Raw genomic sequence first — 6,218 nt, forward strand, 5'->3', positions numbered from 1 at the left:
AACTCGCATCAGAAAGCCTTACAGAAAGATACTCAAACGAGAAATGAAAAGATACTCAATTGGAATTGTAAAGATACGCAAACGATGTAAAGATACACAATTGGAATAGTAAAGAGACGCAAACGATGTAAAGATACTTAGTTTGAAAGAAACACACTCCCACACTTGCAAAACTCTCAAATACAATAGAAACTCGCATCAGAAGCCTTACAGAAAGATACTCAAACGAGAAATGAAAAGATACACAATTGGAATAGTAAAGATACGCAAACGATGTAAAGATACACAATTGGAATAGTAAAGATACGCAAACGATGTAAAGATACACAATTGGAATAGTAAAGATACGCAAACGATGTAAAGATACTCAGTTTGAAAGAAACACACTCCCACACTTGCAAAACTCTCAAATTCAATAGAAACTCGCATCAGAAAGCCTTACAGAAAGATACTCAAACGAGAAATTAAAAGATACACAATTGGAATAGTAAAGATACACAAACTATGTAAAGATACTCAGATTGAAAGAAACACACTCCCACACTTGCAAAACTCTCAAATACAATAGAAACTCGCATCAGAAGCCTTACAGAAAGATACTCAAACGAGAAATGAAAAGATACACAATTGGAATAGTAAAGATACGCAAACGATGTAAAGATACACAATTGGAATAGTAAAGATACGCAAACGATGTAAAGATACTCAGTTTGAAAGAAACACACTCCCACACTTGCAAAACTCTCAAATACAATTGAAACTCGCATCAGAAGCCTTACAGAAAGATACTCAAACGAGAAATGAAAATATACACAATTGGAATAGTAAACATACGCAAACGATGTAAAGATACTCATTTTGAAAGAAACACACTCCCACACTTGCAAAACTCTCAAATTCAATAGAAACTCGCATCAGAAAGCCTTACAGAAAGATACTCAAACGAGAAATGAAAAGATACTCAATTAGAATTGTAAAGATACGCAAACGATGTAAAGATACACAATTGGAATAGTAAACATACGCAAACGATGTAAAGATACTCAGTTTGAACGAAACACACTCCCACACTTGCAAAACTCTCAAATTCAATAGAAACTCGCATCAGAAAGCCTTACAGAAAGATACTCAAACGAGAAATGAAAAGATACTCAATTGGAATTGTAAAGATACGCAAACGATGTAAAGATACACAATTGGAATAGTAAAGAGACGTAAACGATGTAAATATACTCAGTTTGAAAGAAACACACTCCCACACTTCCAAAACTTTCAAATACAATAGAAACTCGCATCAGAAGCCTTACAGAAAGATACGCAAACGAGAAATGAAAAGATACACAATTGGAATACTAAAGATACGCAAACGATGTAAAGATACACAATTGGAATAGTAAAGATACGCAAACGATGTAAAGATACACAATTGGAATAGTAAAGATACGCAAACGATCTAAAGATACTCAGTTTGAAAGAAACACACTCCCACACTTGCAAAACTCTCAAATTCAATAGAAACTCGCATCAGAAAGCCTTACAGAAAGATACTCAAACGAGAAATTAAGAGATACACAATTGGAATAGTAAAGATACGCAAACGATGTAAAGATACTCAGATTGAAAGAAACACACTCCCACACTTGCAAAACTCTCAAATACAATAGAAACTCGCATCAGAAGCCTTACAGAAAGATACTCAAACGAGAAATGAAAAGATACACAATTGGAATAGTAAAGATACGCAAACGATGTAAAGATACACAATTGGAATAGTAAAGATACGCAAACGATGTAAAGATACACAATTGGAATAGTAAAGATACGCAAACGATGAAAAGATACTCAGATTGAAAGAAACACACTCCCACACTTGCAAAACTCTCAAATTCAATAGAAACTCGCATCAGAAAGCCTTACAGAAAGATACTCAAACGAGAAATTAAAAGATACACAATTAGAATAGTAAAGATACGCAAACGATGTAAAGATACTCAGATTGAAAGAAACACACTCCCACACTTGCAAAACTCTCAAATACAATAGAAACTCGCATCAGAAGCCTTACAGAAAGATACTCAAACGAGAAATGAAAAGATACACAATTGGAATAGTAAAGATACGCAAACGATGTAAAGATACTCAGATTGAAAGAAACACACTCCCACACTTGCAAAACTCTCAAATACAATAGAAACTCGCATCAGAAGCCTTACAGAAAGATACTCAAACAAGAAATGAAAAGATACACAATTGGAATAGTAAAGATACGCAAACGATGTAAAGATACTCAGTTTGAAAGAAACACACTCCCACACTTGCAAAACTCTCAAATTCAATAGAAACTCGCATCAGAAAGCCTTACAGAAAGATACTCAAACGAGAAATGAAAAGATACTCAATTGGAATTGTAAAGATACACAAACGATGTAAAGATACACAATTGGAATAGTAAAGATACGCAAACGATGTAAAGATACTCAGTTTGAAAGAAACACACTCCCACACTTGTAAAACTCTCAAATACAATTGAAACTCGCATCAGAAGCCTTACAGAAAGATACTCAAACGAGAAATGAAAAGATACACAATTGGAATAGTAAAGATACGCAAACGATGTAAAGATACTCAGATTGAAAGAAACACACTCCCACACTTGCAAAACTCTCAAATACAATAGAAACTCGCATCAGAAGCCTTACAGAAAGATACTCAAACAAGAAATGAAAAGATACACAATTGGAATAGTAAAGATACGCAAACGATGTAAAGATACTCAGTTTGAAAGAAACACACTCCCACACTTGCAAAACTCTCAAATTCAATAGAAACTCGCATCAGAAAGCCTTACAGAAAGATACTCAAACGAGAAATGAAAAGATACTCAATTGGAATTGTAAAGATACACAAACGATGTAAAGATACACAATTGGAATAGTAAAGATACGCAAACGATGTAAAGATACTCAGTTTGAAAGAAACACACTCCCACACTTGCAAAACTCTCAAATACAATAGAAACTCGCATCAGAAGCCTTACAGAAAGATACTCAAACGAGAAATGAAAAGATACACAATTGGAATAGTAAAGATACGCAAACGATGTAAAGATACACAATTGGAATAGTAAACATACGCAAACGATGTAAAGATACTCAGTTTGAAAGAAACACACTCCCACACTTGCAAAACTCTCAAATTCAATAGAAACTCGCATCAGAAAGCCTTACAGAAAGATACTCAAACGAGAAATGAAAAGATACTCAATTAGAATTGTAAAGATACGCAAACGATGTAAAGATACACAATTGGAATAGTAAAGATACGCAAACGATGTAAAGATACTCAGTTTGAAAGAAACACACTCCCACACCTGCAAATCTCTCAAATACAATAGAAACTCGCATCAGAAGCCTTACAGAAAGATACTCAAACGAGAAATGAAAAGATACACAATTGGAATAGGAAAGATACGCAAACGATGTAAAGATACACAATTGGAATAGTAAACATACGCAAACGATGTAAAGATACACAATTGGAATAGTAAAGATACGCAAACGATGTAAAGATACTCGAATTGAAAGAAACACACTCCCACACTTGCAAAACTCTCAAATACAATAGAAACTCGCATCAGAAGCCTTACAGAAAGATACTCAAACGAGAAATGAAAAGATACACAATTGGAATAGTAAAGATACGCAAACGATGTAAAGATACACAATTGGAATAGTAAAGATACGCAAACGATGTAAAGATACACAATTGGAATAGTAAAGATACGCAAACGATGAAAAGATACTCAGTTTGAAAGAAACACACTCCCACACTTGCAAAACTCTCAAATTCAATAGAAACTCGCATCAGAAAGCCTTACAGAAAGATACTCAAACGAGAAATTAAAAGATACACAATTAGAATAGTAAAGATACGCAAACGATGTAAAGATACTCAGATTGAAAGAAACACACTCCCACACTTGCAAAACTCTCAAATACAATAGAAACTCGCATCAGAAGCCTTACAGAAAGATACTCAAACGAGAAATGAAAAGATACACAATTGGAATAGTAAAGATACGCAAACGATGTAAAGATACTCAGATTGAAAGAAACACACTCCCACACTTGCAAAACTCTCAAATACAATAGAAACTCGCATCAGAAGCCCTACAGAAAGATACTCAAACAAGAAATGAAAAGATACACAATTGGAATAGTAAAGATACGCAAACGATGTAAAGATACTCAGTTTGAAAGAAACACACTCCCACACTTGCAAAACTCTCAAATTCAATAGAAACTCGCATCAGAAAGCCTTACAGAAAGATACTCAAACGAGAAATGAAAAGATACTCAATTGGAATTGTAAAGATACACAAACGATGTAAAGATACACAATTGGAATAGTAAAGATACGCAAACGATGTAAAGATACTCAGTTTGAAAGAAACACACTCCCACACTTGCAAAACTCTCAAATACAATTGAAACTCGCATCAGAAGCCTTACAGAAAGATACTCAAACGAGAAATGAAAAGATACACAATTGGAATAGTAAAGATACGCAAACGATGTAAAGATACTCAGATTGAAAGAAACACACTCCCACACTTGCAAAACTCTCAAATACAATAGAAACTCGCATCAGAAGCCTTACAGAAAGATACTCAAACAAGAAATGAAAAGATACACAATTGGAATAGTAAAGATACGCAAACGATGTAAAGATACTCAGTTTGAAAGAAACACACTCCCACACTTGCAAAACTCTCAAATTCAATAGAAACTCGCATCAGAAAGCCTTACAGAAAGATACTCAAACGAGAAATGAAAAGATACTCAATTGGAATTGTAAAGATACACAAACGATGTAAAGATACACAATTGGAATAGTAAAGATACGCAAACGATGTAAAGATACTCAGTTTGAAAGAAACACACTCCCACACTTGCAAAACTCTCAAATACAATAGAAACTCGCATCAGAAGCCTTACAGAAAGATACTCAAACGAGAAATGAAAAGATACACAATTGGAATAGTAAAGATACGCAAACGATGTAAAGATTCACAATTGGAATAGTAAACATACGCAAACGATGTAAAGATACTCAGTTTGAAAGAAACACACTCCCACACTTGCAAAACTCTCAAATTCAATAGAAACTCGCATCAGAAAGCCTTACAGAAAGATACTCAAACGAGAAATGAAAAGATACTCAATTAGAATTGTAAAGATACGCAAACGATGTAAAGATACACAATTGGAATAGTAAAGATACGCAAACGATGTAAAGATACTCAGTTTGAAAGAAACACACTCCCACACCTGCAAATCTCTCAAATACAATAGAAACTCGCATCAGAAGCCTTACAGAAAGATACTCAAACGAGAAATGAAAAGATACACAATTGGAATAGGAAAGATACGCAAACGATGTAAAGATACACAATTGGAATAGTAAACATACGCAAACGATTTAAAGATACACAATTGGAATAGTAAAGATACGCAAACGATGTAAAGATACTCGAATTGAAAGAAACACACTCCCACACTTGCAAAACTCTCAAATACAATAGAAACTCGCATCAGAAGCCTTACAGAAAGATACTCAAACGAGAAATGAAAAGATACACAATTGGAATAGTAAAGATACGCAAACGATGTAAAGATACACAATTGGAATAGTAAAGATACGCAAACGATGTAAAGATACTCAGATTCAAAGAAACACACTCCCACACTTGCAAAACTCTCAAATACAATAGAAACTCGCATCAGAAGCCTTACAGAAAGATACTCAAACGAGAAATGAAAAGATACACAATTGGAATAGTAAAGATACGCAAACGAAGTAAAGATACACAATTCGAATAGTAAAGATACGCAAAAGATGTAAAGATACTCAGTTTGAAAGAAACACACTCTCATACTTGCAAATCTCTCAAATTCAATAGAAACTCGCATCAGAAGCCTTACAGAAAGATACTCAAACGAGAAATGAAAAGATACACAATTGGAATAGTAAAGATACGCAAACGATGTAAAGATACTCAGTTTGAACGAAACACACTCCCACACTTGCAAAACTCTCAAATTCAATAGAAACTCGCATCAGAAAGCCTTACAGAAAGATACTCAAACGAGAAATGAAAAGATACTCAATTGGAATTGTAAAGATACGCAAACGATGTAAAGATACACAATATGAAT

Source organism: Argentina anserina, unplaced genomic scaffold, assembly GCF_933775445.1.
Source record: "Argentina anserina unplaced genomic scaffold, drPotAnse1.1, whole genome shotgun sequence".
Taxonomy (NCBI): Eukaryota; Viridiplantae; Streptophyta; class Magnoliopsida; order Rosales; family Rosaceae; genus Argentina; species Argentina anserina.